Genomic DNA, 12,495 nt, shown 5'->3' with positions numbered 1-12,495 from the left:
GTCCTGCTTACGGGAATACGCAGCCTCTTACCGCCTGCCGGTGCACGTGGCGATGGGAATGGCGCGCAAACCAAACCACTTTAAGGAAGCTGGAGAGAAAAAAAAACTAGGTTTGGAGGAACTTCGCTGCCCTGCCGTTATATCAACCGGGCCACATGCGCACCACGCGCATTTATAGAGGGGCAGTTTTTCATGTGTGACAAGTGCGTTTTCAGGCTACCGGGAAATGGGACAGGCCAAACTGGCACATTGCGGAACCCAAGGCAGCTGAGATTCTCTCGCGATGGCAGAGATATCTGCTCGCGGCCTGGCAGATTCTCTTGCATTGTTTGCGTTGCAAGTTAAAAAAAAAGGAGAAAAGCAAGCAAACTAAAACATCTTTGTCCTAGTTCTTTGGGTCTTTCGGTAAAGTCACGTAGACAGTAGGTTGTAAGAAAATAACAAAAAACATTGGACGTTTCGATCACAACACATGCGATCGTCATCACTCAAGACATAAAGTGGTTTTGATTTTTTGTTATTGCAACTTCAAACGTTTATTTTTCGTCGGGTGCTGAAAAAATAATGAAACGCAAAAGATGTTCTCGTGCGTGCACGCATGTGTCTGTGTGTGTGTGCGTGGAGCGGTAGCACAGCGCACTCCGCTACGAACCCGGCCCACCCGAGTTTGATTCCTGCTCACGGTCAACACCAGCGACGATTATCTGAACCGGTCCTGGGCCTCCTCTAGGTCGACTCAGCCTCAAATGAGTACCTGGTGCGGTGTGTAAACATCGCCACTGGAGAGACAAAGGCGGCCAGGCGTGGTGTTGGCCACCCAACCCCTCGTGTGCCGTGCCAGCCTTCATAGGTGCTCGCTAACAGCACTTGCTCCAACAGTCTGTTAAGGCTACATGGGGGATCTTGTGTGTGCGTGTGTGCCACAATTATTATAGTTGGCAGCACTTTGCAGGATTTAAACAAAACTATTGCTTCTACTGCATTGGCGGTGATGCGCAAGAATATTAATTATATATATGTCAACACCCGCTATTAACACTGCGCTAAAATAGACTATCTCTCTGCGGTGAAGAAGGATCATTCCGACTTAAAACTTTCGTGACTGCAGGAATTCATATTGTTGGTTCTTTCGGAAAAGTCACAGTAGATCGAACATTAAAATTAAATAAAAATAAAAGCAAAAAAACACGACGTTTCGATCGAAACATCGTGGGTTTTTTTTTAAAATGTTGCTTTTGTTTTTAATTTATTTTCTTTTAATTTAATTTCTATTCTCTATCTACGTGACTTTGCCGAAAGAACCAAGAATAAGGGTCATTCCCTGAAACAATGTAGGCAGAGGTTGGAGTTAGAAGATTATCCACGTTCTTCATGTCCGTGCCTGCCACGTGGTTTATGGAATCATCAGATGGTTTCAACATTCTTGCTGCCCTTCTGGTGGCGCGTGAGATTAAGATTCGCTCGGCGTGCTTGTTCCTCAATAGTAAATACTTGCAAACTGTTACACGAGCAAAATCACTGTGGTGGGCATCAAGCGGGTTCATGTTGTGGCTTTTCTGGTTTCTCTATGGAAAGTCCAAAAATGGCAACACAAACAATAAAAAACCAATAATAAGTATTTCCCATTTAAAATCGCATTCCACGTCAGATGTTGTATATGACGTCGATTACAATAAATGGTTACGGTTATTTCATTATTTAACGATGACGCTCCAATGTGTTTTCGGGGTTTTACCGTGTGTGTTTGTTATAGCTTTCATCGGATTCCACCAGGATTCTGATGATGTCCGATGTTTCAGACATCGCGCCTCTAAAAAAAAAAAGAGTTTCGTTTCTGAAAAAGGTCCCAGCATGTGAGGCGAAACGTCGGACACCATCCTGAACAACCACGGTGCAATCCCAAGACACGTCGGGGACAGCTGTGCAGCACAACCGAGACGAAACACGCGGTCGTGTTCTAACGATGAAGTCTGTGGCTGGAAGTTCACACCGCGTAGAGCAGGTGCGGGGAACCTTTTTGTTGCCAAGGGCCATTTGGATATTTTATAACATGATTCGCGGGCCATACAAAATTATCAACTTAAAAAATAGCCTGTTATATTTGGTCAAACATTCAATACTGGTAGGAACCTCCTGGTTACACCAGCCCACAGGGGATTATTGTGTCCGCCGTGCAGGGAGGGGCTGGGTGGGGAGGGAGGGGCTGGGTGGGGAGGGGAGGGTGGGGCTGGGTGGGAAGGGGAGGGTGGGGTGGGGCTGGGTGGGAGGGGTGGGGCTGGGTGGCGAGGGGCTGGTCACCCCGTGGTGCCCTTATAAAACTCAACGTTTAACCTACTCACGCCGGCTTGTGCCCGCCCTCACAGTCGGGCATATTTGCGGAATACACCACGCCGCCGTTGACCCTGGCCATTGACCGAGCAACCCAACGTTCCTACCAGCTCCCTCCGCAGGAATGTGTTTAACTCACCCCTAATGTGATGGCTGGAACTGCTTCTCTTAATTGTTGAGGCGTGTGATGTTAGCTGGTATTGATGATGCTGCTACTCGCAACTGCTTTTCCAGGTTTGCTCCGAGATTGATTGATTTTGGAGTCCCGCCTGCGGTTGCCTTGGCAAGGCCACACCAGATTATTCCGCGAGCCTCACACGGCCCGCGGGACCGGACGTTCCCCACCCCTGCCGTAGAGCTATGGGCTCACGATCACAAGGTCATGCCACACTACCCGATGTTCCAAACAGCTTCTGGACACCATAACCATTTCACTTATATTTTGACTGAAAACTTTCGTGACTGCAGGAATTCGTATCCTTTGGTTCTGTCGGTAAAGTCACGTAGATAGAAAAATAAGAATACAAAATAAAGTCAATAAAAAAAAAACACTCAGGTAGACTGCAGCCTGGTTCTTAATCGGAGTGAGTGTACTGGCAGTCTATAATGTGGACTGTAGCCTGGTTATTAAGCTGGGTGAGTGTACTGGCAGTCTATAATGTAGACTGTAACCTGGTTATTAAGATGGGTGAGTGTACTGGCAGTCTATAATGTAGACTGTAGCCTGGTTATTAAGCTGGGTGAGTGTACTGACAATCTATAATGTGGACTGTAGCCTTGTTATTAAGTTTGGTGAGTGTACTGGCAGTCTATAATGTAGACTATAGCCTGGTTATTAAGTTTGGTGAGTGTACTGGCAGTCTATAATGTAGACTATAGCCTGGTTATTAAGTTTGGTGAGTGTACTGGCAGTCTATAATGTAGACTGTAGCCTGGTTATTAAGTTTGGTGAGTGTACTGGCAGTCTATAATGTAGACTGTAGCAATGGTTATTAAGCTGGGTGAGTGTCCTGGTAGTCTATAATGTAGACTGTAGCCTGATTATTAAGATGGGTGAGTGTACTGGCAGTCTATAATGTAGACTGTAGAAATGGTTATTAAGCTGGGTGAGTGTACTGGCAATCTATATTGTATACTGTAGCCTGGTTCTTAACATCGGTGAGCGTATTGGCAGTCTATAATGTAGACTGTAGCAATGGTTATTAAGTTAAAAAAGTTTAATATTCACTTTATTTTTAATTTAAATTTTTCTTTTTTCTCCGTGACTTTAACGAAAGAACAAAAAAATATAATTTCATTTAATAAAACAAGTTCTAGCCGCACTTTATAAACGGTCCCATTATCAAAGCCAATCTTTTTACTCCAGGCATGATGTCTGAAACATCGGACATCATGCCAAGGAAGGATAAGAAACTCAAGACAAATGTTAGTAAATGCGATACATTTACTAACATTGCCTCCACCACGAGGAAGTGAAATTGTGGCCTGCGGTGCTCAATCTCCCGCCACTCATTCATTCATTCCTCATTCTACACTCTCGCTCCCACCTGTTAGAGCCCAAGAGGTCCCCAATCTCATCCTCAGTTCCATAATTAAAAATAATCTCTCCCCTGTGTTTCCTGCCAACCAGCGCCTTCAAGAATTGTGCCGTTGAATTTGGCAATACGAGTTGCTCACGTTGCCTACGCCTTTTCAATATCGTCTTTTCCCACCATCACTGAATTTGGGTCAAGGAACTCCTCTAATGAAGAAACCTGGCGCTGACCCCAATAGGTCGCCTCATCGACAGTAACGACACACAAACCTTCACACCGACACCATCGACACTCAATTATCACCTCCACTTAGTGCCCACTTCGCCTGACGAACTGCACCTCGACCGTGCAGCGTTGGCTTTGGTCAATTCACCTCCTCGTGAACAAGACAGCGGCTCGCCCACGGCGTCGCTGCTTCAAACTTCTACTCAAAGCTGGCGCCACCATCAACCTCTCAAATAATCAGAAAATCCTCGGCATCACCTTGGACTCTCACTCGACGAAGCTCGTCCTCAGCACAATGACACCCCATGGCGATCGCCAACTCCAGCGCCTCGTGACACACGAGGCCACAGTTTGTTTTTAGTGCAGCCACAGCGAACACGTCCCCAGCCCCGCCGGGACCTCAGCCACCGCTCGTGGCCAGCGCCTAAACCTGCGCATCTCTGACAGATGTTCAGGTTCTCTCTCTCACCTGTTCAGGCTTTATCACCTGTTCAGCCTCTGTCACGTGTTCAGCCTCTGTCACGTGTTCAGCCTCTGTCACCTGTTCAGGCTTTCTCACCTGTTTAGGCTCTCTCACCTGTTCCGGCTCTGTCACGTGTTCAAGTTCTCTCCCCTGTTCAGGTTCTCTCCCCTGTTCAGGCTCTCTCTCCCTTGTTCAGTCTCTGTCACGTGTTTAGACTCTCTCCCCTGTTCAGGCTCTCTCCCCTGTTCAGATTTTCTCACCTGTTCAGGCTCTGTCACGTGTTCAGGTTCTCTCACCTGTTCAGGCTCCGTCACCTGTTCAGGTTCTCTCACGTGTTCTGACTCTCTCCTGTTCAGGCTCTTTCTCTCCTGTTCAGGTTCTCTCACCTGTTCAGACTCTGTCACCTGTTCAGGTTCTCTCCCCTGTTCAGGTTCTGTCACCTGATCAGGTTCTCTCACCTGTTCCGGCTCTGTCACGTGTTCAGGTTCTCTCACCTGTTCAGTTTCTGTCACGTGTTCTGACTTTCTCTCCTGTTCAGGTTCTCTCACCTGTTCAGGTTCTCTCCCCTGTTCAGGTTCTGTCACCTGTTCAGGTTCTCTCACCTGTTCCGTCTCTGTCACGTGTTCAGGCTCTCTCACCTGTTCAGGCACTCTCACCTGTTCAGGCTCTGTCACGTGTTTAGGCTCTCTCACCTGTTCAGGTTATTTCACCTGTTCAGCCTCTCTGACCTGTTCAGGCTCTGTCACGTGTCCAGGCACTCTCACCTGTTCAGGCTCTCACATGTGTTGTTGGCACTCGCCTTGATGATTTGCATTGCCATCCTTCATCGGACTTCAGAAAGAACCACCACAACAATCGAGTTCACAGCAGCTCCAAAGCGACCTGTCTCGATGTTTGTCTTGTGGCATCAGGCCCAGCCACATGGCATGCACAGTTTCACTAAACACGTTGAACTGCCTCCCCCATCAGACCGCAGACACATCACACGATCGCTGTCCTGTGCCACCGAGTTCTCTATCTTTTATTTTACGATCAGAGGAAACAAGAAGATGCTCGGTGTAGTCGGCACTTTGCTTCGTTTTTTTTTTTCAATACTTTGCTCTGCTCTCCTCCTTCTTACTCCTTCCCTCTCTACCCCCCCCCCCCTCTCTCTACCCCCCCCCTCTCTCTCGACCCCCTCTCTCCATACTCTATGTCTCGCTCTCTCTCCATACCTCTCCCCCACCCTTCTCACGTCCATTGACCACAGCAAAACTGTTGCACGCTACGGAGCAAATCGTATCATCCGCTCGTTGTACCCAGAACCGGCGTTTGTCCGAGGCCGCGCCGATCATCCACACACACGCAGCATCCAATGACCACCCACTTCTTCAGGCTCGCACCCGTTCAAGCTATAACCCGTGCATACTCTCACCTATTCAAGCTTTCACCTATTCATGCTCTCATGAGTTCGGGCTTTCACCTGGACAGCGTATTCTGTTCAGCCTCTCACTCGTTCAGGCTCTCACCGGTTCAGGTTTTTACCTGTCCAGGCGTAAGCAGTTCATGTGCTCACCTGTTCGTGCTGCCATATGAGGGACTGTGAGCTTTGGCTCCGCGCCTACGAGTTCTCGATCAGGCAATGCATCTGATTTGTGAAATATGCGCGCGTTATCAATTGTATTTATTGTTAATATCCTGCTCAAGAAGCGACGTTTTTTTGATGAACTGCATTAAGCACTTGGCCAGAGGAATAAAGATATACAAGTTCGTGCAAAGAGATGGGTGTTTTACGAAGCAGGGTCTTGAAATGCAAGTTGCATTTGGATGTTATATAAATACAAATACAATAATCTACGGCTTCGAATCCTGAACTTTTACAAAGTAACAAGAACATAAGCGTGCAGCTGTTGAATCTGGGTGCATGCAGAGGATTTTTTTAGGAATTTCTTAGCAGAGTAGGACAAGCAACTTGCATGTAGGCATTGTAGGCGGAATCTAGAAGGGTGGCGGGGGTGTTGTGGGTAGCTGGGGTGTGTTTTCAGATGGTGGACAAAGGGGACTTACTTGAGAGGAGCATTGGCATGGTACCAAGAGGTCAAACAACTGTAAGTGGCAAACCTTCAAGATCGACAACAACAACAACAACGCGTTTGACTCGTGCGACGTCTGGAGGCCCTGGCACGAGCGCCGTGTATTTGTGTGGGCGGCGTGCGGTGACGTGGCCCAAGCTGTAGCGGCCATTCGCCGCTCGTCGCAGGGTTCGCGGTTCGGCCCCAGCAGCCGCCCCGGTCAGTACTGCGAGTGCGCGAAGCGTACACACGCACGCGCGGCCCGCTTCTGACAATGGACGTTAGAAAAAAGATCCCCTGACGTGATTCGAAATGAGTTAGGCCGTTGCGTACCGAGCAGCATCATGGTCCAAATTTAACAAATGTGAATATTTACCTGCTAATTGCTGACTCTTGGGGTCACACGTGGCAACGTCGTGTCTGCTGCGAGACTGCTGCAGATTAAAAAGTGTGTGAAACGTGCGCCGTCGCGAGAGACCCGCGCTGTGAGAACCGGGCAGATACTGAAATGCAATGGTTGATGTTCTAACCCAGGATTCCCCAACCCCCAGGCCACGGACCGGTACCAGTCCGTGGCCTGTGAGGAACCAGGCCAGACAGCAGGAGGTGAGAGCGGTGAGTCCGCGCGTGGCCCCCCGCCCCCATTGTTTTATTTTCCACTTCCGTCGGCGCTTCTTTCCCGCACCGCGCACTTGTCTCAGTCACAGTTTTGGTAAGGCCACAAGCTCTAACCCCTAGTAGCCAAAATGAGTAAAAAACCAACGTCGCTGGAGAGCTTCTTTGAAAAGGGGGGAAAGACCCAATGATGAACATCCCCCCCGGTCCGTGAAAAAATTGTCTTCCACGAAACGGGTCCCTGGTGCCAACAATGTTGGGGGCCGCTGCCTTCACAGATTTGCTGGTTGCGTTTGTTGTCAACGGTTTTTTTGATCGGCTAAACAAAAATTTGCCGCAAAATATTTTACTAATACGCTGTGGTCCGGTGTTGTATTTATTTTCCACGTAATTATTAGCATTATTTTTGCCAATACGTAATTAGTCACTTCTCCTCCCCAAAATCTAGGAGTTCTTAATGAACAATAAATGTTGAGAACCTTTGGACGTAATTGGGGGGGGGGGGGGGGCGGGGTTATTTGGGCAGTGTGCATGGTATTCTTCGTATGAAAAGTGTACACGTTATGAGCTGCCATGAGTTCAAGTTCAGTAATGTACACGTGGTCAAATGTTGCACATCTTTGCTTAGTCAACAGCCCAATTTCACCTCTTTCAGGAACCTCCTTCACGCACGACGTGTGATCACAATGGGTTCGCTCCAACTCGGTTTAGTTTAAGGCTATAAACCCAACGCATTATACACTGTAACATGATAACAAATGTATGTTTATAGCTTCAAAAAGTCAAAGAGTTTCCACTTGTTCGTCATCATTGCCAACGCGTGCCCTGGAATCTTCTCCAGGTGGTCTCCAAAGCCTGAAGGCAGCACATTTCTTGTGGCGTTGTTGCAAATTCCCAGAAGTGTTCACATCTTTTTGAAGCACCCTGTACATTCCAGGTTGCAGCAGCCAGCTGAAATCCGCCCATTAGAGCTATGCAGTTACAAACATACGTTGAACATGGCACGGACCCAATTTGATGGAAGTGTTGTACCCATTGAGGATTGTGATGAATTATTTTGTATGAACATGTAACTGCTGCACTTACACGTACACGTGTCAGATGTGGATATCTAACCGAACAGCTGATTTGTACGTACGTACGTACGTGGAACTTTTCTATTCGACCACCACCGCAGTGTTGACTGCGACTTGGCGCATTACTTTCCCGGGATCCAAACCACATCATCGCCGCACGAGTAAGCGTCTTGCTGTCCCGAGAAGCGGACCGCGAATGACGTCCCCCTTTGTCCTCGTATTAGACTCATCCATTGCGGTCCTGTGCTCGACGCGTATTTGGGAATCTTGTGAATGTCCCCAGTGCAGCATTCGTGCGATTAATGACGCTTTAGACAGTAGGCCTTCATCCAGCCGTCGTCACGTGGGAAGCTATGCCACTTGGTTTGGTTTTGCAGCAAACCCGGGTTGCTTTTCAACATTGATTTTGGCTGAAAAGCCAAAACAATTTGGCATAATTGTCTATGACGTGATAAATTATGTTGATTGTCTCCTTCGGGTGATGGAGAGTTAATGTTTTTATTTACATCATACATACGCGACCTAATGATGAATCATGATCTCGGCTGTTAAGAGAGAGAAGGTAGCAGGGATCAAACTGGTGTTCACAGCGCAATGCGATAAAACTTTATTTTGTATCTTACCAGGTAAGGCTATATAGTCCAAATGATAGCTCAACGAAGTGGACTATGGTGTGGAGATGTATAGCAGCCAAATACTCTAAACGCACGTTGATTCTAAACGTGGAGGGAAAAACCGGAGGACCTGGAGAAAAATACACACGACCACAGGGGAGAGAGAGAGAGAGAGCGACACGCAAACTCTAAATATACAGGCGTCAGGGTCCGGATCGAACCCACGACATCCTGTATACTAGGTGAGGTAGTTAACATCTCCTAGCCACCGTGGCACGCACAATAATCGTTAGCCTGCTGTGGCATCGCTCCGGTCCCCATCCCATCGTCAGAATTCCTCGGACTGATGAACGATTTGACTTTACCGGTGAGTCTCTATCGCATCTTCAGCTCAGCCGAGATCTGAACAAATCGCCCGGAACGCGCCCCAGCTCGTCGGTATCTCGACAGCTCAGAATGATTTTTCGCATTATGGAAACATGATGTACTTATTTAATGTCATCATTTCCGAAATGTATCCAGGTAAGTCACAGAGTCGTGAGACTCTTCTTCATGAGGGTCCTGCTACATCGAGTTAAAAAAAAATTCAGCCAATTAATGATGAGTGTTTAAATTTCGATATTAAGCTTTCGTGACTGCAGGGATTCGTCTTCTTGGCTCTTTCGGTAAAGTCACGTAGGAGGGAAATAATAAAATAATAAAAATAAAACATAATAAAATACAATTCTCACGACGTTTCGGCCACAACGCTTGAGGACGGCTGCTTGCATTGTGGCCGAAACGTCGTGAGAATTGTATTTTATTCTTTCCCTTCTACGTGACTTTACCGAAAGAACCAAGAAGATGAGTGTTTATTTTACCAATTGGGACGAAACCGCAGCACCCGACAAACCCCCCACGTGACGTGAGCGCGAAGCCCTCTCGCCCACGTCGAGATGACGATGAGGCCATCTGCTCTACTGCCTTCTCATGGCGAGCCAGGGTATGGCACCTCCACGCCCACGGCACCACCAACCCTCGTTACCTGCACAGTTGCTGGGTCACAGGCCACGCACGAAGCCCGCCACTGAGTTTCAGTTTAATTTATTTGGAATAGCCCTGTGAGCCATTCGGCTCTTGAATCGGGTGCAACCGCAACAAACAAAAACCAAAAACATGAACAAGAAAACATCTTAAAGTGACTATGCGCAAACAGGAAAATCGAGGAAAAAACAGCAAAAAAATATTCCAGAAAAAGCACCGTACACCGACGCTGTGTGCAAAAATCCCAGTGGGATGCAAGTCAAACAACAGTTGAGGCTGTAGGACAGCGCTTGGCTGGATGAGTACCCCCCCCCCCGCTCCCCATGTACAACACTGAAGACAATAAGCGTCGCTGTGGTGAATAGCCTTGTGATAGAAACAACACATATTTTGTTTACGTGGAGACGTTACGTCGTCTGATTTTCTTTAATGCTGTGTCAAACTAAGACAGCGATCGGCAACCGAAACAACGAGAAGAGAAATTTATTTAAGTTTTTTTTTGTACGGAACAGGATATAATCGATGTGCAGCGTTGTGGAATGCAATTGCATGAATGACGCTTAAATAAAATTAAATAATAAAAAATTATAATTCGGTTAAACAACCCTCAGTGTTTCAAGCGCCGCAATGCACCGTGGTGGTGAATGCGAGACGGCGGTTCCTTGATAAACAACCTCACGAAGCCGGTCCTCGCGAACGAGCAGGTTACCGACCCCGGAACTAGGAGCCCGATATTTTAAAGAGATGGGGCCCTTTGCCCGGACAATCTGGCAGCTCACAAGCACTGCCTCGGGGCTGACGAGACGCTCGCAAAACAAGCCCGCAGGATTCTAGATGTGAAGTTTTCGTGACTGCAAGGATCCATACTCTTTGGTTCTTTCGGTCACATACGTGGCTTTACCGAAAGTCCGCAGGAGCTTGCTTGTACTGAATCAATGCTGCTGGAAAATATTCACTGCCAAGAAGGGGCCGAACAATTTTTTATATCTTCTTTTACGCGGAGTGCTGCGGGGATGATGATGTACGTGGCGGGCAGCAGGTGGCAGTCGAGCAATATCAATTGTTGTGCTGTACTTCTATGCACCCGCGTCCGTATGCGCTCCCCATCCAGCAGCCGGCACTGACCAGCGTTCAGTGTTGTCAAATAACAACACCACGACCCACACGGGCGTGGGGAGGAGGCTTTCATCCGGCAGTGGATTGACAAAAGCGCCGTACATTGCCAAGACAAAGATCACGCGTAATAACATCGCCTCTGCAGACGATTGCGGCAAGTACTGTTAGCGAATGCCTATTAAGGCCGACACGAAACACTCAGGGATGGGTGACCAACACACACGGACAGCCGCCCCTGTGTTCCCCGTGCTGTTGTTTACACCCCGCACCAGGAACTCGTTTAAAGCCGAGTCAACCTAGGGGACGCCCGGGTAACCGGTTCAGATTTTCCTCACCGGCTGTACACACGTCCGTGTACACGAGAAGCCACTTTGTTGAGCTATCATTTGTGGCCAGGTCGATTCTGAAAAATAAGTCGATACCTCAGTGGGCTTTTTACCTGGTAAGATGAAAAACACATTCAGTTGTATTTGTATATGTGTAAGTAATCTGTTTACCTTTCCTATACTTTTCACTCCTATTGTGTTGTTTTTGTATTGTTTGTTGTAACGTTCCGCCCCCCCCCTTACTGGACATGTGTGAAAAGAGCTTTATAGCTCATCAGATTCCTGCAGCATACGCCGACATTCTGACCGCGACGCGTCCACCACACGCGGCAGTGGCGGGCGGCGTCTCGCTGCGCGCGCGCCCTGAGCGAAGAAGACGCGGCGGCGGTTGTCTCTGCGTGCTCCAGTCAGCGTGCTGCATCACGCTGCACTTACACACGCACACACACACACGCTGCACTCGCACACACACACACACGCGCACTCACACACACACACGCTGCACTTACATACACACACACGCACTCACACACACACGCACACACACACGCGCACTCACACACGCGCACGCACACACACACACGCACACTCACACACACGCGCGCTGCACTCACACACACACGCTGAACTCCACTCACACACTGGCACTCACACACACACGCACACACACACGCGCACTCACACACACGCGCACACACACACTCACACACGTGCACACACACGCACACACACACACACGCACACACGCACGCACTCACACACACGCACATGCGCGCACGCTGAACTCCACTCACACACGCGCACTCACACACACGCGCACACACACACTCACACACGCCCACACACACACACGCACTCTGAACTCCACTCACACGCGCGCACTCACACACACACACGCGCGCTCACACACACGCGCCACACACACTCATACACGCGCACACACACACGCGCACTCACACACACACGCACGCTGAACTCCACTCACACACGCGCACTCACACACACGCGCACACACACACACGGACTCACACACACGCACGCCGCGCGCACGCGCACTCACACACACGCACACACACACGCGCACTCGCACACACAGGCGCACTCACACACACGCTGCACACAC

This window comes from Lethenteron reissneri, chromosome 3 (assembly GCF_015708825.2).
Source record: "Lethenteron reissneri isolate LAM-NWPU_2019-01 chromosome 3, ASM1570882v1, whole genome shotgun sequence".
NCBI lineage: Eukaryota > Metazoa > Chordata > Hyperoartia > Petromyzontiformes > Petromyzontidae > Lethenteron > Lethenteron reissneri.
This window is presented reverse-complemented; position numbering follows the sequence as displayed.